Source organism: Jaculus jaculus, chromosome 15 (assembly GCF_020740685.1).
Source record: "Jaculus jaculus isolate mJacJac1 chromosome 15, mJacJac1.mat.Y.cur, whole genome shotgun sequence".
In the NCBI taxonomy this organism is placed as follows: Eukaryota; Metazoa; Chordata; class Mammalia; order Rodentia; family Dipodidae; genus Jaculus; species Jaculus jaculus.
In genome coordinates, this window is record NC_059116.1 from 58,276,201 (window position 1) to 58,298,671 (window position 22,471).

A 22,471-nucleotide genomic window follows, 5' to 3' on the forward strand; every position below is an offset into this window, starting at 1 on the left:
AAATTTATTTATGTCAGCGTTTGCACAGCCACCTTCACTATTTTTGTTGTTCCCACTCTAGTGTTGTTATAAACTTACTCCCTCTGAGAAAGAGTATAGAGTATTTTGAAGAAATAAAATAAATGTGACAAGACAATAATTGCGAAAATATATAAGAATGGAGGACAATGATTTGCAAACATCTTTTAAAAATTATTTTTATATGTTTTTCTTTTATTGGTATGTACTTGTTCTACATGGTATTGGGTTTCATATAAATACTTTATTTCAATTATATCATGTATTTTGACCTAATTCACTCCCTTCCAAATCCTTCGCTTTAGTATCCCTTCTCCTTTAACCCCTGCTGTTAGTCTCTTTTCCTCCTCCAGTCTCACTTTTGTTCTTAGTCTTGTCATATATATGATATACCTTAAACATATATTTAAATAGTTATTTTGGTGTGTGTGTATATGAAGTATATTATGGGGTGGGTAGCCCTGTGCCATAGCATGTGGGTATAGGTTAGTGGACTACTTTCTGGTGCTATTTTTCACTTTCCACCTCGTTTGAGGAAAGGTCTCTAACTCTTATTGGTCACTGCTGTGTTCAACAGACTAGCTGCTCTGTGAGCTTCTGGGAACTTGTCGTGTTTCCTCTTCCTCCACGCCCCTGCTATGCTGGCACAAGAAAAGCATGCTGCAGATCCTGGGGATTTGATCATCTGAACTCATGTATTCAGGCTTGTTTGGCAAGTGTATCATCACTCTCCGGTTGTGAGTGTGTGTGTGTGGTTTTATATAGGACCCAAAAAGAGAAAACATGCAATACTTCCCTTTCTGCATTTGACTTGTTTCATTTAATATGATGACTTGCTGTTCTGTTTATTTTCCAGTTAATGATATAATTTCGTTCTTGTTTATGGCTGAATAAAACTCTTTTGAGTGTATATGCTATATTCTTTTATCTCTTCATCTGTTGGTGGACCACTTGGCCTTTGTGACTCGTGCTCCAGTAAAAGTACATGGCCACATATCTCAGTGTTATGTTTCCATGGAGTCCAAAGTCGTAGAGCTGGGTCGTATGGTAGTTCTGCTTTTGGTTTCCTGAGGAATCTCCATACTGATTTCTATAGTGGCTGGACTAATTTAAATTCCCACCGACATGTATAAGGGTCAACCCCCCCCCCAATCCTTGCCAGAATTTATTGGTTGCTTTCTTAATGTTAGCCATTCTCACTTGGGTGAAATGGAATCTTAATGAAGTTTTAATTTGCATTTCCCTGATGAGTAAGATATTTTTCATATGTATTGGACATTTCATGTTCTGAGAACTGGCTGTTCATTTCATTAACCCATTTATTGGTTGGATTATTTTGTCTTTTGTTGTTGTTTTTTTTTTTAGAATTTTTATGTATTCTAAATATTGATCATCTATTAGATATATGCATAACCAACAAAGTTTTTCTCCCATATTTTAGCCATTGGTGTCCAAGGGACATATGACAGTCAGCTTCACATTGCTGGTATGAATCTCCAAACTAGACAAAGTTGTGGGAGGAAGGGAATTTATTTGAGGCTCACAGATCCAGGGGAAGTTCCAAACTGGCAGAAGAAGCTGGTTGCCTTTCACAGCAGAGAAGAAAGCAAACACAATCAATGGCAAGCATACTTAGGCAAAACTCAAGCATTCTTTATATCTTAGACTTGAATTTAGATCCATTCCCAAGCTCCAAACATACTGTAGGGCTTTACCCTAGGATCTGCTCACAGTGACATCAAGTTACAAGCTTGAATAAAACTCCTGAATCTATTGGGGGCCATCCATTCAAACTACCACAGGATATTACATTGTTATCTACAAGGCGAGGTGTTGAGTCTCATTCACACCTATCCTGCAGTACATGTGGCTTGTAGGCTTCAGGGTGGACACACCTGAGATGCTGGCTTTCTCTTCACTTGATTGTTTCCTTTGCAGTGTAGTCTTTTAATTTCATGGCATGATATTCATCAATTCTTATATCATTTTCTGAACTATTAAGAGTCCTTTTTAGAAAGTCCTTGCCTGTGCCATATTTTGGAGCATTTCTGTATGATTTTTCTATAATGATTTTAGAGTTTCATGTCTTAAATAAAGATCATCAATCAATTTTAAACTTGTTTTTGTCCAGGTGAAAAACAAGAATCTAGTTTCATTCTTTTGCATGGGGCTGTTCTGTTTTCTTAGCACCATTTGTTGGAAAAGCTGTCTTTTTTCCAATATATATGTTTGACCTCTTTGCCAAAATTGAGGTTGTTGTAGCTATACATGTTTATGTCTGAGCCTTCCATTGATCTATGTGCTTGTATTTTGCACTAGTTCCATTGTTTTTTTTGTTCCTTTGGCTTTGTAGCATGTTTTAAAATTGGTGGTATGATACTCCATCATTGTTCTTTAGCTCAGGATTACTTTGGCTATTTAGAAGTCTTTTGTGATTCTCCATATATTTATTTTGTTAGTTATATTTCTTGGAAGAGTAGCATTGCAGTTTTGATGGGGATTACATTGAATATATAAATCACTTTTGGTAGTAGAGTCATTTTCACAATATTAGTTGTGCAAATCAATGAACATAGAAGATCTTTCCATCTTTGGTGTCTTTATATTGTTGTTATTTAGTGTTTTAAAGTTTTCATTGTAATTGTCTTTCACTTTCTCAGTTAAGTTTATTACTAGGTATTTTTTCATATTGTAAATGGGATGGTTTTCTGGATTTTTTTCTAAGCATGTTATTGGCATATAGAAAAGCTACATTTTTATAAGTTTACTTTGCATATGAGTTTGTCAGTTCTACAAGTTTTATGGTGGAGTCTTTAGAGTTTCTTCTGTATAGAACCATATAATTTATAAATAGGTATTTGATCTTTTCCATTCTTATTTGTATCTTTTCTTTATGGAGTCCTTAAGGAGTATAATGAATAATAGAGAAAGTGGATACTACTTTTGTTCCTGATTTTGTAAAAATATTTTGAATTTTTCCCTCATTTAGTATAATACTAGCTCTAAGCTTGTCATATATAGCCTTTATTATATTGAGATATGTTCCTTCTATTTCTAGTTTGCTCAGGGGATTTTCATGAAAGGATCTTGAACTTTGTCAAAATCCTTTTCTGCATCTGTTGAGATGATGATTTCTGTGTTTGGGTTGATTCATATGATATATTTAATTTGTTGATTTGTATATGTTGAACTATCCTTGCATTCTTGGAATGAAGCCTACTTGATTGTGGTAAATAATCTTTTTGATAGATCAGTGAATCTAAGATTCACAATCATTTTATCATTTTGTTGTGTTATTATTTGGTTTAATATGAGCATATTATTGGCTTAATAAAAGTGAATTTTGCAGTGATATTGTTTTACAGTAGTTTGAGGAGCATTGATGCTAGTTCTTTAAAAATCAGAGAGAATTCAGCTAGAATTATATCTCGGCCTGGGGAAGTTTTACTTGGGAAACTTTGCTTTTTACTGTTTCATTCTCATCATTTGTTATAGTAGAGTTTCACATTGCTGGGATGAACATCCAAAACAGACTCAATATAAGTAAGGAATGGGATTTATTTCAAGCTTACAGATCCAGGAGAAGTTTCATCAATGGAGGAAGAAGCTGGCTGCCTTTCATAAATCCGAGCACAGTGGGAAACCACCAGCAATCCAGCAAACAGCAGCAAGCACAAAATGCTGCCAGAACTCAGACTCTTCTGCACTCCTTTGGGCTGGAATTTAGATTGGCCCCTAAACACACCTCTGGGCAGGATCCCAGGATCTACCCTCAGTGGTACCTCCTTCAACCAGGCAGCTGGAGACCCAAGTTACAAGCATTAATAAAACACCCGAGTATCTGGGGGATACACATTCAAACTACCATGTTTGTTATAGGTCTATTTAAGTTATTTATATTGTTTTGATTAAATCTTGTGGGTCATATGTGTCTAGAAATTTATCCATTGTTTCATTAAAAAAAGGTTTGAGCATTGTGTCCTCACAGTCCTCTGAATTTCACTCTGTCTGTTGTGATGGCTCCTCATCTCTACTTGTTCTTCTTTGGGCCTCCTCTCTTCTGGTTACTTTGACTGGGGGTTGTCAATCTTGCTTATCGTTTGGAAGAACCAGTCCTTTGTTTCATCAACTTTTTATAATATTTTCACTTCACTTTCATTAATTTCTATCCTGATTTTTATTATTTTTTATGTATACAGATTTTGAGTTTTCCTTGTTCTTGCTTTTCTCAGACCTTAATGTATATCAATAAGTTATTTATTTGGGATATCTATGATTTTTAAAACATGGCCATTTACTTATTTATTGTATCCTACAGGTACTATCATGCCATGTTTTTATTTTTATTTGGTTCCAGAAATTAAATTTTTTCTCTTCTGATTTTCTTGATGATTCATTTATAATTAAATAATGTATTATTAAATTTTCATGAGTTTGTATATTTTATGTAGGTTCCCTTGCTTGGCAACAAAATTTTTAAGTGTAGTTTTGTGTATTCCTGTGTCTAGGAGAGAAAAAAATGTAGACTTTGTGTTTCCAAGCTGATTTTTTAACTTTGTGGATGTTAATACTCTGGTTTCATTACCATGTTCTAGGTACACATAGGTTATGAAGCTAAACCAATTATATCTCCTAACACCAGGAGGTTTATACTTTAATGTTCTAATACCTCTCTTTTTCACCATACAGTTGTTTTCAGTACATTAAATTCTGAGCTCATTCTACAGTATATTTTATATTTGTCATGAATCATATACACATAGTACAGGTAGAGCCATAAATTAGTAAGGTTTAGCTCCTTAAACTTTAGTACAGAAAAGTTAGTATGTGTTATAATAATTTTTTCTTGAATATAAATGAACTGCAGTCATATTCTCTATATTCATTTTCAGATGTCCTTATCCCTCACTAAAGTGGTATAAAATGGTATATTCTCCAGAGGACTTTCAGTTGGGAATACAATTTATACTTAAATATCTAATAACAAGTATACTTCAAGTTCAAGTTTTCATTAAGAGAGGACATGTTTCTCATAGTATGTTCATAAGCAAATGGACCTAAGCATAGTCCATACTATGCAGGTCAACTTATTGCCATATCTGTTTTAATTTATGATTCTATTCTGTTTGCATACATGACCATGTAAATGTACATGAATTTGCATAAAGCACAGAAAAGGCTAATAAGAAAGAAAGTTCATGCAAGTTCTTGACCATAAATGCCCTCAATTCACAGACATAAACCTGAACTGTCATGTGCACATTTATGCAACAGGTTCTATGTGATCACAGCATTCAAAGCTTATCTATCATAAAAGAAAGTAGTATTTAATTCAAGAATGTATGGGTGGTTAGATACTTTTTAATTTTAATATAATAAAATGCATTATTGATATTGACTAAAAATTCATAGAATACACCATTCTGAAAAATCATTTGATAAAGTTCAATAACAATTTCTAGGATACTATTTCAAATACATGGTTCATTTCTGATTTTTAAAAAATATTTCAGCAAATTTTGGACATTTATCACAATTTTATTACCATACAAGAATATATGAAAGATTTAAAAAGCCCCTTAGTACACATAATAAGCTTCTTTGTTTTCCAAGGTACAGATTAAATATAATGGTTTTTCAATAAATATTTTTAATGAAACATTCCATTAAAATACTTTGCTGTTTTAGAATTATTAAGAAAATTGAAAGGACAGAGTTGTTCCCTGTCTCATGAGATATCTTGTTTCAGGAGTGTTTCTTTTCCTTATTAGCATGAATGATCAACCGTTTCCTTTTGGGAATGAACTGCTATTCTGTAGCAGATGTTATTGAAAATAGTTCTGTGTACTTGCTCCAAGATTTTCTAGTGGCTCTTTGACCCCTCTCTGCTACATCAGTGCTGTGAACATCTCCTCTTTCTATATCTATCTGGTGTCAGTTCTTCCATCTGAACAAAGACCCAGCCTGCACAAGTCTGAGCCCATTTCCCCTTTGATTCAGAAAAGCGTCTTAGCAGCACCTTTCTCTTTCTGCTCCTTGTCTGTCCTGTGGTTGAATGTCTCTCACATCTTCATCCTTAACCTCATTCATGACTTGGCCTAGGTCTTTATCTTCCTGAATCATTTTCTGTATGTCTTCTAGTTTTCTCTCTTCCATTTCAGTATATCCAGTCTACAGTGGCACTAGATTAATTTTTCTATATTGGATCTGTATGCTGCTCCCTAGCTGAAAACTTTGCAAGTCAAAGTTTCTGGTGGACTGATACACAAAAATGTTTGGCACTTGGAACCGTCTTGTCTCCCATTCATGCATTCTTTCTGTCTATGATGCCCCACGCCATACTGAACTTGTCTTTCAGGGAACACAGTGTGTGATGCTGTTGTCTCTGTTGTAATGTGTCTTCTTATCTGTTTTCTCTCTTTGGAAAAACCGAATCATCATCATAATGTGTATTTCAAAGGCAGTGTTCCTGAGACTTCAGAGTTTTCATCTGTCCCCTTAATTCTCACAGCATTCCAAACTTAGATGGCTTATTTATTTATTCTGCAATTTAAAAAGCAATTAGAACAACTTTAATTAGAGATTACAAATGATCCAACAGATTATAAAAGCCTTGAGTATGGAAGTCTAGATTTTATTCAGTTTCTATTTCTTGTGATTGCTTACCAAAATGATTTATATATCCTAGTTCAAGTGCTGATGTTTTGAGTCAAATATTGAACATGACCAATTCACATTTTTAAAAATTTATTTTTATTTATTTGTTTATTTGAGAGTGAAGGACAGAGAAAGCAGGAGAGAGAGAGAGGGAGAGAGAGAGGGAGAGAGAGAGAGGGAGAGAATGGGCACACCGGGGCCTCCAGGCACAGCAAATGAACTCCATTCGCATGTGCCACCTTGTGCATCTGGCTTACATAGGTACTGGGGAATCAAGCCTTGAACTGAGGTCCTTAGGCTGCACAGGCAAGTGTTTAACTACTAAGCCATCTCTCCAGCCCCAATACACATTTTATTTCAATCAATATTGATGTAATACTGAAATATTAATTGAAGTTTAATGTCAATGCCATTGATTTGTCCTTTTTAACCATAATCTTTAAACTTTCATTTGAAGAATACAATATAATGAAAGCATAAAACAGAGCTAATAAAGCATTTAGTTACATGACTCATCTCATTTATTTTTAAAAAAGCACATTTTAGCTTTTTCTCTATACATACTAACATAAGTCCTTTAACTAAAACACCCTTTGAACAATAATACAATTATTATGATAGCCTTAAGAGATGGAATATTAATTAAATTGGAGGATAAAATAAGTTTGTATTTAGTAAGATAACTATTTATTTCCCCATTTGCGATGCCATGAGAGCTTTTATTTTCTTAAAGAGTCAAAGCACAAAGGAATTTTTATAGCAGATTGAAATGTTATGGGACGAATCTGTTTTTTTAAAGCTTTGGCCAGTTTCACTGCCTGAAATGTAAGCTTGAACTCCCAGGAGATTACTGTGGAGATAAATACTTAAAAGCTTTTCAAAGTTGTGCTCTTGACTCTACCAGAATTTAATTTCCTACTGATTACGTTTATATTGATTTGGAGCACATAAGCATGAATATACTAATCATAAATACATCAGTGATCATTTCTCATGCTTTGGGCCACATCTTGTTGTGCATTTGGAATCCACTTACACTAATTTACAGATGTACTCGTGAGTTAGATTTGCTAGTCTTAAAACTAGACTACAAGAGTGTCCTTGTAGTTGTATAAAAGCTGTAGTTCTATAAGATCTAAAGTAGGGTTGGAGAGATGGCTTAGTGGTTAAGTGCTTGCCAGTGAAGTCTAAGGACCCTGGTTCGAGGCTCAGTTCCCCAGGTCCCACGTTAGCCAGATGCACAAGGGGGCGCACGCGTCTGGAGTTCGTTTACAGAGGCTGGAAGCCCTGGCGCGCCCATTCTCTTTCTCTCCCTCTATCTGTCTTTCTCTCTGTGTCTGTTGCTCTCAAATAATAAATAAATAAATTTAAAAAAAAGATCTAAAGTATTTTGATATTTGATTTTTTGCATGTGTGGTGTATGCATGTGTGTGCACAGTTACATGTTGGATGGATGTGCTTCTCTACCATTCATCCACGTAGCTCCTTGAGATGAAGTCTCTCTCTGAACTTGGAACTTCAGCTTTTCTAAACCCCAGTGAGTCTGGTTCATGCTTCCCACAGGACTGGAGTTACAGATGTGCATGGCCATGCCCAGCTGTTTATATGGGTGCCGCAGAATCTAACTCAGTCTCAGGCTCATTTTCGGTTTGCACTGAAAACACTTCTAATTGCTGAGCCATCTCCCCAGTCCTGTTTTTCTTTTTATCTTTATTTCTTTTTTTTAGTTGTTCTCTCCTTCCCTTCTTTCCTGTGTTCCTTTTGTTAGACAGGATCAGATGTAGCCTGACTAACTTCAGATTCATTGATAGCCAGGGATGACCTTGAATTCTTAATCTTTCTGCCTTGGCTCACATGTGTCACCATGCCTAGCTAGGTCTTAGTTAATTATACCTGGTGTGTGTGTGTGTGTGTGTGTGTGTGTGTGTGCGCGCACACACATGTATTTGTGTATGTTTTTTGAGGCAGTCTCATTGTGTAGTCCATGCTGGCCTAGAACACACATTTTACTGCTTTTCCTGTTGCTGGGATTACAAGCATGTACCACCATGGCTGGCTTAGACTTTGAACTATAGTCACAGCACAGAGGAAATGTTAGAAATGACATTTGAGCCATAGAGTTTCATAGACATGTACACTTAACAGGCACAGATCGTGATGTGATATATAATCACAGAAAAAAGCATCTTGCTCCAAATCTGTTGATGCTACTTTTCAGTTTTAATATGAAGTACTATATTCAGTGGCATTTATTTTCTAGGGTTGATGTATATTCTAGGAGATAAATATGTAAAGAACTTACTATGATACCTAATCTTTGCCATGGATCACTTTTATTTCCCTCAATAAAAATCAAATATGGAAACAAAGTGACTTACCTGAGAGTGGTATCATGTAAGCTTAAGAGAAACTGAGGCAGGTGGATGTGAGTTCAAGGCTGAGGCCCTATCCAAAAAATCCCAAGCCACTGTGGGATTCCCCGTTAGTGGTGTCCTGCTGGAACTCAAAATGTTTGAGATTTTGGGTTTTTGGCATAGGGATGCTCAACCTGTAATAGATAAGTAGATACATTTGGTAATCATATAATCTTAGACCTAGAAAAAGTGGTCTCATTTCTTAGAGTGAGGGCTTTGAACCCAGTCTTGGGAGCTATCCTGGGTGATGCCAGTTTTTCCTTTGAGCATACCATGCTTAGACTTGACAAAATGCTATTTCTGAGACCAAGGCTCAGTTAGTAAGGACCAAAAAGGTTCCAAAATTTCTGTCTTAGTCTTCTGATATGATCTGTGTTTTTGCCAGAGTGTAAAAGAGAATTGTGACCTATCTACATTAAGAAATTCTGGTACTTTGTTGTCATTTATACTTACTTGTTCGTTTTGTGTGAATCACAGAGCACATTACGTAAGTCACTGTCGTGACACTACTGTGAGTGAGCATTTACTATATACTGGTGTTTTATGTATTGGATATCATTCATAGAAAAAATTTTCATGGTGTCAAGTTAGCAATGTAGAATGAGCAGACTATTTGGATGTAGTCACCACTGCTTCTCAACTAGTTTCCATTTTTGTGTTCAAATTCTTGCATATTTCTAAGTTTTTAAGATTTTATTTTATATTTGCATGAATGTGTGTGTGTGTGTGTGTGTGTGTGTGTGTGTGTCTGTGTGTCCATGCCAAACTCTCTTGCCTCTTCAAAGGCATGTAACAATTTGTATCTGGCTTTATTTGGGTGCCAGCAATTGGAACCTCAACCATCAGGCTTTGCAAGCTAGCACTTTCACCACTGAGCCATAACCAGAGCCTCACATCTGAGTTTAAGATTACCACAGTCACAAGCATTTTATGATCATAGTTTATGGTGATCAGTTAGAAGAATAGTACCTCAAACTATGTTAGAATTGCTTAGTATGTAAGTCACTTGCCTACAAAGCCAAAGGACCCAGGTTTGATTCCTCAGGACCCATGTAAGCCAGATGCACAAGGGGGTGCATACATCTAGAGTTTGTTTGCAGTGGCTGGAGGCCCTGTCGCGCCCATTCTCTCACTCTCTCCCCTGCATATTTCTCTCTTCCTCAAAGAAAATTTAAAAATATTTTAAAAATTAACTGTTTAGATTGAGTCCATCAGTGTACAGAGAAGAAACTGAATAGCAGTGGAGTCCAGCTATATATACCTTGAAATGCTCACTTTAGAGTCGGAAGGTTGAGCCAGGTGTCCTGGCTCATCTTTGTAATCCCAGCTACTCAGGAGACTAAAGCAGAAGAACCACAACTTTAGGGCCTGCATGGGTTACATACAAAGCTCAAGGCCAGCATGGTCAACTTAGCAAGGCCTTGTCTCACAATAAAGGAGAAGGGGATATGTGAAACATGTTAACATGTGTAACATCCTGGGTTCAATTGCCAGTGCTGCAAGAAAACAAAAATAATGAAACCGTCGGGCATGATGGTGCACGCCTTTAGTCTTACCACTCAGGAAGCAGAGGTAGTAGGATCACCGTGAATTTGAGGCCAGCCTGAGGCTGCATAGTGCATTCCAGGTCAGTCTGAGCTACAATGAGACCCTACCCTGAAAATCAAAATAAAAACAAAAGTGTGGACTTTGGAATATTGGTCCTTGGGGTGGTTGGCATCTCTTGGTTCATGTAGTGTTAGGTGTAGGGTCTTGTTATGCACTCGGCGTGTGGTCCTGGCTTCTTAGTTTACCCTGACCATGCACATCTCCTCTAAACTCCACTATTATGCTAAAGAGCAAAGTTTTTCTTAATGTAATTTTCTTAATTAAAAGCTAAACATTTATGAGTTCACTACTTCTTAGAAATATCCTTATCATTATTAAGTAAATAGCAGTAAAGTTTTTTCCAAATTGGGCTCTTGATAGATCAAGGAATCTCATACTGGTTGCCTGTCTTTACCATTCCTCTTAACTCCTACGGCCTTTTAACCAATCACAGGGACCGAATTGTCTCCATACCTCACAGTATATTCTTCCTTTAAATAACTATCAGTAATGACAATTCCTTTGAAGTTGGAAATTGAAGGAGATGATAGAAAATGATACTGTAACTTTCAGAAAGAAATAAAAGTCATTTCACTTTCACTGCTGTCTGCTCTAGTAGTTTTTACACACATTGAAGCAGTTAAGACCTATGTTTGACTCTTATAGTTAGAACTAAACGAGTTTCCACTCTAAGTTCTGTAAAATGGAAATAGGATGAAGACATGGGACTTTATGTGCACACGGATAATCAAGGGTATTGGAGAGCTCTTCGCTGCCTGCCTTCATTTTTATATGGAGTCCATCTCTGTCTAAAAGTTTCAGCCGACCTTGTTTGAGGGATAGCACAAATAAAATGTAAGATGTTGGATATCATTTTGTGTATGCTGTTTTTAGATCCAAGCTCTTCATTGGTTTTTGGTATTATTCATGGATCCAGCCAGCTTAAATTCTCCATTTTGCTGGTTCCATTGAGAAAAGGTAAGAGGCCCGTGAAACAGAAATGGGAAATACTGTATTTTCTCTCATAGTTCAAGAACTTTACAGTTGATTATTTGGACAATTTAAAATTTTTTTTAAATAAAAATCTCATCTCAGTGAAATACTTAGGTTCTTTAAATAGCACCCCAATGTTATAAAAAATTCATAATTTTATGATGGCATTGCTTTACAATGTGGGTTTAAAAAGCTTTATCAAGAAGTACATTGTTTTATAAATAAGTTGCTCATGCTTTAAAATTATCTTTATGAGATAATAATGGGAGCATTTTACCATTTGATTTTTTTTTCTATTTAGATAGAGAATCAATGAATGAATATCCTGAAAGCTAGTTGGACTTTAAATATGTTGCTTTCATTAAGATGATAAAATATCCAAGTATAACTGTGTTGGACTTAATTTTATTATAATTTTATATTTCCTTATTTGAGAGAGAGAGAGAGAAAGACAGAGATAATGGCATGCCAGGGCTTCCAGCCACTGCAAACTCCAGATGTATGTGCCATCTTGTATGTGGGTCCTGGGGAATTGAAACTAGGTCTTTTGGCTTTAGAGACAAGCAACTTAGCCACTAAGCCATCCCTCCAGTCCTAAAATATAATTTTTAAAGTAAGCTCATAATCAAAAGTTAAACCTTTGATAAAATACTTTCTCATATTCTGGTTTAGATAGGTCTGAAAACTAAAATGGACTGCTTTTTGAGAATTTTGCAATTATTAATTTTAATTTTATGAGTAAGTTAAGACCCTTAATATTTAAGGTTATAACTGTGAAGTTTGATTTAATCCCTGCCATGTTGGAAGCTTTATGGGGTTTGATGCTTGGGATTTGTACTTTTTCTAACCTGCTCTAGTTTTTGTTATTGAGATCTTTCTCTTACAGGTTGGTTGTTTGCTTGAAATATTCTCTTTAGTTTTGACTTTGTATTCATATAATCATAGAGCTTGTTTTTATCAGTAAATGTTTTCCTTTTATTATCTATTATTGGGGATACTTTCAGTACAGAAGTTTGGGTAGGAAGTCATAGCGTTTTAGACTTTCACATGCTCCATTTCAGGTTCTTATTGCTTTCAGAGTTTCCATTGAAAATTCTGAGGTAGGGCTAGAGAGGTGGCTTAGTGGTTAAGTGCTTGCCTGTGAAGCCTAAGGACATTGGTTCAAGGCTCGATTCTCCAGTACCCATGTAAGCCAGATGCACAAGGTGGCAGATGCATCTAGAGTTCGTTTGTAGTGGCTGGAGGCTCTGATGTGCCCATTCTCTCTCTCTCTGCCCCTCTCCCTCTTTCTCTTGCCCTCCCTTTTTCTCTCTATCTGTCACTTTCAAATAAATAAATACAAATAAACAAAATTTTTTTTTAAATATATTTTTAAATTTTTATTTATTTATTTATTTGAGAGCGACAGACACAGAAAAAAAGACAGATAGAGGGAAAGAGAGAGAATGGGCGCGCCAGGGCCTCCAGCCTCTGCAAACGAACTCCAGACGCATGCGCCCCCTTGTGCATCTGGCTAACGTGGGACCTGGGGAATCGAGCCTCGAACCGGGGTCCTTAGGCTTCACAGGCAAGCGCTTAACCGCTAAGCCATCTCTCCAGCCCAACAAAATTTTTAAAAAAGAAAAATCTGAGGTAATTCTGATGGGGTTGCCTTTGTATGTTTCTGTTGCTGCTATTAGCACTCTCTTTGTTTTCATTGTTTAAGAGTTTAACTAGGATGTGCATTGGAGAGTTTCTTTGCTCTATTCTGTTTGGTGTTCTATGTGCTTCTTGTATCTGGATGAGTCTTTCTTTTGAGAGTGTGGGGAAATATTCTTCAGTAATTTTGTTGATTATGTTCTCCATGCCTTTGGTCTGAATTTCTTCCTTTGTAGTATACCCATGATATGGGTGTTTGATAATTTTAAGGTATCCCACAATGCCCTCATATTCTGATTACATGATTTTTTAAAACTTGTCTAAGTTTCTGGACTCCTGAAATATTTTTTCTGTCTACCAGATCTGAGGTTCTGTCCTCTACATGATTAACTCTTTTAGTGAGGGCTTCTAGATAGGATTCTATCTCTCTATTTGACTTTTGTTTTCTATTTCCTTTTTCTGTATTGTACCCATCCCTTTGTGGAATTCCAATTTCATGTTGTAGTTTGATTTTTTTGATGCTCCTTGGAATTCATTATTGCATTTAATCATATGTTCATTGAGTTTAACCAGCTGGTTATTGAGAGCCTCTAATTTTTGACTCACCTTCATCATTTATCAGTCTTTTGAGATCTCTCTGGTTTTCTTCAATTAAGTCAGGTCAAGTGATATAAGTAGTGTGCTGTAAGAGATGGTTACATTGCATTTCACTCTTTGAAGATTTGCCTCCAGCTCAGCAGTTAGTTGGTCAGGGTCATGGAGCTTATTGTTCTTGCATTGGGTTCTGTTTCTGTTGTTGCCTCTGTTTTTATTGGAGACTTTCACTGTGGGCCAAGGCAAGATTGCTGGAAACCTCTTAATCTGTTGTCTCTATCTCTTTTAGCTTTGGGGGTCTACCCATCTCTGGGTGAAAGTTTCATTTAATTGAGGAAGAAGCAAGTATTTGCCCTTATAAGACCTGCAGTGAATATCCTGTTTTGTGGTTTCTTTAAATTTTTTAAATTTTTATTAGCATTTTCCATGATTATAAAAAAAATCCCATGTTAATGGGATAGGCATGTGATGGCTTTGTATCCAGGGGTGTACAAGTTGTGGAGAATGCAAGCATGCTAGCAGCTGGTAATTGATGCCAAAGCTGAGGTTGGAGGTGCAGAATTCCTCAGCCCCGCCCCCCACAATAACAGCCATGCCTGCCTGTGGGGTGGAGGGGGCAGTAGAACTTTCCCCTGCACTCCTACTGTAGCCAGATGGGAAGATCATAGAAATTCTCACTGGTTCACACTGGCTAATGGTTGCCAGATATTCCTAAGCTCCCTTTCTGGGGCAAAGTCAATGCCCCAAGTAGTGGGGGTAGGGGACAGGGCAGTGAAGAGGTGGGTCACTAGTCTGTATAGACCAGGCCAGACCAAGGAATTGGCCAGTGTGGGACTGTTGGTGTGTGGAGGTGACCAGAAATCAGGGAAGGGGACCAAGGCCAAAAGGATCAACTGAGGCTGGCAGAAAGGGGTAGGGACCTCAACAGTGAATGGGCACACTAAGGGACACATGGTCTATGCAGAGTATGGTCATTGGAGGTGTGGAAGTGAGGGCTTTGCTGGGGAGTTGGCAATCACTGGTGGTGCAGAGTAGGGAGGACTCACAGGGATGTGTGCAGGCTGCTTGGCAGGTGTGTGACCCAAGGGGACTGTGTGTGATGGACTGGCTTGTGGGTGTCCAAGGGTGCATACAGGTGGCATGGAGCTTAGTAGACTGACAAGAAGCAAGCCTGTGGGTTGAATCAGGTGTGCGCGACCCAAGAGGGCATGGCAGCTTGGGACGTGGGGAGCCAGGGACTGGGTGTGGAAGCCAGGAGCTATGTATGGTCTAGCAGACTCACAGGGACGCGCTTCATGGGGTATTCATGGGGGAGTAGCACACAAAGGTGGCTTGGGGTGTAGTGGATTCTCAGGGCTGTGGGCAAGTGCATGTGGGCTCTGTGAGGTTCCTGTGGCCCAGGTGAGCTTGCTGGCTGCTGGGGTAGTGGAGGACTAGGGCTGGTGCCTGGTGTGACAGACCTGCAAGGGCGTGTGGCACAGGGGCGGCGTGGGGTGTGGGGAACTGGCATGGGCGGCAGGGAGGGAAAGCCCCGGGGCCTGTATCGAGGGCAGGGAGGGCTGCAGCGTGGGTCCTGGTTCTTGCACTGCGTGTAATGGCTCAGTGGGCTTGTCCTCTGAGTGCAGGGCGTGTGGGCAAAGGCAGATCAAGGGATGGCCCTGGCCCCCAACCTCAGACATTCAGAGTTAGGTAAACAACAGACTGGCCCCTGTCCCTGAGAGAGGGGCTAGTTGTAAGTATAAAATTGAAAGGTACTGAATTGCAAATACTTGGTATGTAAAAATATGCAAAAATTTTAGTATAGTACATGAACACAATGTTAGTGCTCATGAGCATTTAGTGAAAGCATATATGGTTGACATAACAGAGCTAGGTAGAGTAATTTTGTGGGTTTTGATTTTGAGGTTAACTTATATTTTAAGTTGGCATTAAAATGCTCCATGGATACCAGGTATGGTGGCGCATGCCTTTAATCCCAGCACTTGGGAAGCAGAGGTAGGAGGAGTGCTGTGAGTTTGAGGTCACCCTGGGGCTACAGAGTGAGTACCAGGTGAGCCTGGCCTAGAGTAAGACCCTATCTCAAAAAAAAAAAAAAAGACAGAAAGAAAGAAAGAAAGAAAGAAAGAAAGAAAGAAAGAAAGAAAGAAAGAAAGAAAGAAAGAAAGAAAGAAAGGAAGAAAGAAAAAAAAGGTCCATGGAAGTGATTGAAACGATACCCAAAAATTGGTATTCCACTGGTTAGGAATGTGAGAACCTTAGTGTAATTTCTTTCTGGATTAAAGATGAAATCATGATTTCAGGATACAAAAATCCTTAGTGAAGATAGGCATTACCAACTTGATGCTCAAGGTTCAAATATAAACATTGACCTGCCTTCTTTAGTGAAGAGTAGACAAACAACGATATACATTTCCATACAAAAATTGTAGAAGTATAAACACATGATGCTTTTATTATAAACATGTGAACAGAAATTCTTTTACTTCCACAGAACATCGTCTCTTCCCCTCTCTGTGCTGTTGTATGCTACAGTGACAGACAACTTTTGGTCCTTTCAACTCTTGTCTCTGGGTCTTGGCAAATGTTCTTTGGGTGTCTTCCCTGCACTCCCACCCTTTGCTGATTTTCTACTTGCATGTCCTCTTGGGGGACAGACCTGCTCTTTCCTGTGCTCCTACTAACTTTCATTCACATAACTTTCATACGTCTCACTAGAAACTAGAAACTTTGATACACTTTCTCCAGAAGTGCCACATTATCTGGCTAAACATGTGTTTATGTAAATTATTGTTTTAATGCCTCTTTCAAAATGTTTTGTAACCCTGAAGCCAGATTTCGTTTATTTGCTTGACTACAAGGATGCCATCATTATCTCCATAGTTTAATGAATAACCCTTGCTCTACATATACCTGCCAAATATTACAAACAGCTTCTCCCCCTCCACACACATGTTACTGAGAAATTATTTCCTTCATTATATTTTCATAAAGCTTATAAGTCATGTAAACAGGCTGTGTGATGAATTATTTGGTAGTCCATGCATTTTTTTTCAAAAACTTTATTGACAATCTCCATACATACAGAGAATATGCCATCATCATAATCCCCTCCTATCACCCTCCACTGAATCCCTTTTTTAAAAAAATTATTTGAATTGAGAGAGACATTCACATGTGCACACATAAACACACACACAGAAAGAGAGAGAAAATACAGGTGTGCTAGGGCCTCCTACTGCTGTACATTGACTCCAGATGCATATGCCATGTCATGTATCTGGCTTTCCCTGGGCACTGGGGAATCAAACCTGGGTCATCAGACTCTGAAAAATCTCTTTAGTCCTGAATCTCTTAGTCTTTTCAGTTGGTCTTTTCTGATGTCATCCTTTTCCCCTTCCTATTACACAGGTCTTGTACAGGAGCATCAGCCACTTGGTGTCTGTGGAAGCAAAACACCCCTTCCCTTCCCTTGACTCTTATATGTTGTTTCATTGCCGTCTCCACAACGTAGGCCATTCATTTCTGAGTGCGTGAAGGCATTGCCAGTGCTCATCAAGCCTGTTCACTTTCTGGCTCTGGATATGGTGTTGACAGCCAGTGAGGAGCTTCTTCAATAAACCATTCTCGTATGCAACTTTTTCCAGATGTGAAAGATGATTAAGTCTTTGCATTTATTGAAGACTTTATGCTTTCTAAGCAGGAGCTGGCAGCTGTGATGAATTAACTCTGTTTGAATGTGTGTGTGTGTGTGTGTGTACATAATATGTATACAAGCATTCATGTGACATTTGTCAGTAGTCAAATGAGGTCAGGCCTGAAAACAAAACAAAATAAAAGGTCATCTTACTATATGCCATTATTTTACAGCACAGCGCTAAGTCATAGCTAACAGAAAAGAACTTTCTGTCATAATCCCTCTTTCCTTTCTATTTTGTGTTGAATGTTAAAGAAAGAAATAAAGATAATTAAAGAATTCATAGCCATAAAGACACATTTTTAAAAACATATGACACATAAAATAATCACTTTTTAAATCTTAATTTTAATAAATAGCACTAGTAAGATGCTACATTTGGTTCAAAGGTGAGTTTAAAGAGTCGAATATGTATGAATAATGAGGAATGCTGAAATGTATTAATAACAAGATGCAAAAGGTCTGTTTATAGGGCAATAATCAGCAGGGCATGGTGGCGTATGCCTTTAATCCCAGCATTCAGGAGGCAGAGGTAGGAGTATTGCCATGAGTTCAAGGCCACCCTGAGATGACAGAATTAATTCCAGGTCAGCCTGGACCAGAGTGAGACCCTACCTCGAAAAACCAAATATATACATATATATCAATCAATAATCATTTGTTTTTTTCCTAGGACACAAAGTGCACTTCTATAGCTAAGAGCTCTCTCTCTCTCATGTATACATATACATACATATATGTGTGTGTGTGTGTGTGTGTGTGTGTGTGTGTGTATGTATGTATGTATATATGTATATATGTATATGTATATATATATATATGTATATGTATATATATATGTATATGTATATATATATGTATATGTATATATATATGTATATGTATATATATATGTGTGTGTGTGTATATATATATGTGTGTGTGTATATATATATATATATGTGTGTGTGTGTGTGTGTGTGTTTAGAACATATAGTTCCAAAAGAAGCCTTAGGTAAGATGTCCCTAATTTTCTGTATGTGCAGTTTCAAAGCCTTTCACAGGGACTTTTGACAAATTTCACACAAAACTCTAGAAAGGGATTGGGAACAAAACATAACAAAACAAAAAAAATCCCTCAAACTGCCTGACCCTCTGGCTCTGGTTCGAAGCTCTGTGCAGTAACTTACGTTGGGCTTCCCCTGACCCTCTGGCTCTGGTTACAAGCTCTGTGCAGTAACTTACGGTGGGCTTCCCCTGACCCTCTGGCTCTGGTTACAAGCTCTGTGCAGTAACTTACGGTGGGCTTCCCCTGACCCTCTGGCTCTGGTTACAAGCTCTATGTGGCAGCTTGTAGTGTGCTTCTCTTAGGGTAGTTTTTAGATGTGCACATCATTATTATGAAAATGGAATTAATACCTCAGGTGAGCTATAAATTAAATCCAAGGTTTTTTTTGGTTCCCTGGGTGCTCATGTGCATACAGATGCTAAGTATGAGCACCTTCCCTTCTCTCCTCAATAATCTTAATTTTGGCCTTCCCACCACACCCAACCTGGAAACTGTCCCACAGTTATGTGTAACTACTTATTTTTCTCTTCTTCCAAGATATGTCTACATATATGTGTATCTTGGGGAGTAGGAACAGAAATACAAATATGTGAAAATAGTTTGTTAAGATTTATTTAATAGCATGAACAGGTAATAGTAATAATTACCCACATAGTTTTATGGTAGTTTCATTTTTAATGAAAAGGTATCATTAATAAATAGCTACTACAAAGCAAAATGTTTATGAAGGTTAACTATAAAAAGTAAATCTAGCTAGTATGAAGCAGAATGCTTCTCTCTTACAAAGAGGACAAGTTGCTTAGAGTGTTTATTTAATGTTCTTGTTTTAGGCCCTCTTCATTAGTAAGGTATCCTGTGGGCCAGGAGGAGTATTCTGGAGTATCATCTTAAAAAAATATCAGGCAGCTTAAGGCAAATGTGAAAAAGCTGTGAAGGAAAGGAAAGAAGTAAAGCACACATTTCTCTTCTCTAGTCACTGAGGAGTCCAGGTTTATGATAAGACATGTTGAATCTGCTTTTAAAATAAAATCACTTATCTCTGTGAGTTTTCTTGTTTAGGAGAAAAGTCACTTCCCCTCTACCCTCTAAAGTTTCCTCATATAGACAGGGATTAGCAACTACACATGTGCTCCCTTTGTGAATGCTCCCAGGTGAAATTGTGGATTTGTACACAACACTAAACTTGGTTTTAAAAAAGGATGGAAAGGAATTTTGGAACATGATGACTGTCCACAAAAGCAACTTTTTCTTATCCTCCAAGTCAGCTTTTAGCACTCTTGATAGGAGAGAGCTTTGCTATGATAAAGTGCAGAGCTTAAATTTTTACAGAAATCTTGACATGAATTTTGTATTGTACTCATAGGTGAAAGGAAAAACAATGCATTCCATAAAAAGTAATGGTGTATGTAGCTTGCCAGACAGCCCATTAAAGTTTATTCAGCAAGTTTTGAATGATACACTTTTATTTCCTTCCCAGTCTTAATAAAAAAATGTATTTTATTCACAAGATGTCTAGCATCAGGTGTAGAAATAGCCCAACAGTACTTACCATGAAGTCAGCAGGGCCCTAGTTAGACTTTGAAACCAGTACTACCCTGAATCACGTTGCAAATGAGGCAGGTAATTAATTGATCATGATCTAATTTTGTTTTCTGTGGGAGAAAAGAATATAGGTAGGTTCAATTCTGGCCTCCAGCTGAGGGTCTTGCCTAGCTAGCAAGTGCTCTAGCACCAAACTGCACTAAATGCTCCAGGTTGTTATTCTGAAACTAGGTCCCACTAAGGTGCCCAGCCTGGCTGGACATACAACTTGTGCCACCAGGCCTGACCTGTATTGATTTCTTATCTCTGTGCTTTAAAAATTTTGATCCTGTGATGGAGAGATGGCTCAGTGGTTAAAGGCACTTGTTTATAAATCCTGTTGGCTTGGCTTTGATTCCCCAGTACCCACAAAAACACAGAGTGGCACATGAATCTGGAGTTCATTTACAGGGGCAGGAGGCCCTGGTGTGTACCAATGCTTTCTCTCTGTATCTTAGTCTCTCTTTGTTTCTCTCAAATAAAATATATAAAAATATAAAAAATAAGAAAATCCAATCCCAAACTCTCTAAAGGAAAATATGTGCTCATATTTCATATAGGGTTTGGTTTTGGTTTGAAATGTTTAAAAATTTATTTGAGAGAGGGAGGGGGTGGGAGGAGGGGGGAGAAAAGATAGAGAATGGGCATGTCAGGGCCTCCAGCCACTGCAAACAAACTCCAGATGCGTGTGCTACCTTGTGCAACTGGCTTTATGTGGATAGTGGGGAAATGAACCTGGGTCCTTAGGCTTTGCAGGCAAGTGCCTTAACCACTAAGCCATCTCTCTAGCCTTGCTTTGAAACTTTTGTGCATTGAATCTTGATATACTTTTCTTGCAGCCCAGTGAAAAGCCAGTAAGAGCCCACTGAGTGATGAGACGCAAGACTGCTCAAGCCTGACGTGGGCCATTCACCACAGGACTACAAATCACCACGAATGGAGAAGCGTTGCTATCTCAGACATGGGCTGAGAGGTGTGTCCCAGGTAACAGTGGCAGAACTTTCCATACTCTTTTAGGTTTACAAAAATGTTTGTAGATATTACTCCATCCAAGCTTGGAGTGGTGGGTCCCTCATTTAATTTCAGTGCTTGGAAAGCTGAGGTAGGAGGTTTGTGTGAGTTTGAGGATAGCCTGGACTACATAATGAGTTCCTGGTCAGCCTGTGTTTGAGTGAAACACTGCCTCAAAACAACAAACATAAATAAACAGAAATAGAAATTATTCCCCCCCTAGAAATTGTTTCTTCACTAAAGGAACTGGATTTTTACATACAATATTAGAGCAGTCTTTCCACAGAGGACTCAAGGGAAACAGTTACATTTTGTGTACTTTCTTTTGATAGGACAAGGGTAACGTGCAAAGAATATCCTGTAGATTGTCATAACATAGCTTTGATCTCAAGGTTTCCATATTCAACATTCTTAGAATAATTTCCTTTTCACATTTTGCCAGTATGCAGAATCTATGATGTCAATAAGCTGCATCAAAGCCTATTTCCTGATAAGGCCAACAACTCTGTTAGAGCACAACATTTTGCTACACTGAAATAATATTTACCTAAGTTGTATTTCATAGGAAGTAGTCGATATTAACAAAAAATACTGGGGGATAGAGAGATGGCTTAGGAGTTAAGGCACTTGCCAGCAAAGCTTAAGGACTCATGTTTGATTCTCCAGATCCCACATAAGCCAGATGCACAACGGTGAGGCAAGAGCAAGGTTGCACATGCCCACTAGGTGGCGCAAGCATCTGGGGTTTGATTTCAGTGGCTGAGGCCCTGGATCACCAATTCTCTCTCTCTCTGTCCTGGTCTTGCTCTCTTTAAAATAAATGAAAAAGAAAGAAAGAAAGTAACAGTACTAGGGATGGGGAGATTGCTCAGTGGGTGAAGTATTTGCTGTGCTAACATAAAGACCCAAGTTTGATCACCATTACCAGTGTAAGATGCTGGGCATGGTAACTCATGCCCATAATCTCAGCACTGGGAAGCAGAGACTGGCACATCCAGCAATATCAGTGAACCCTGTCTTAAGTAAGATGGAGAGCAATAAAGACATAAGACATTGCTTTCTAGTCTTCTCATGCATTTGTCAACATTCATGCAAATACACGTGTACATGCACACACATACACATGCACACATAACATACACACATGCCAAAATGAAGAAAATGCTAGGAAGAGCATATTGGGTGAAATGAGGTGGGTAGGGCTTATATTTGGTCACTGGAAGAGGTTAAGTAAGC

The 22,471-nt window shown here is 38.0% G+C and overlaps 1 protein-coding gene across 2 annotated transcripts in view; it reads left to right on the top strand.

The window, feature by feature from the left end:
* Nebl (nebulette) overlaps nucleotides 1-22,471 on the top strand; it is a 443,662-nt gene that overhangs the window by 305,732 nt on the left and 115,459 nt on the right. The window lies entirely within an intron of this gene.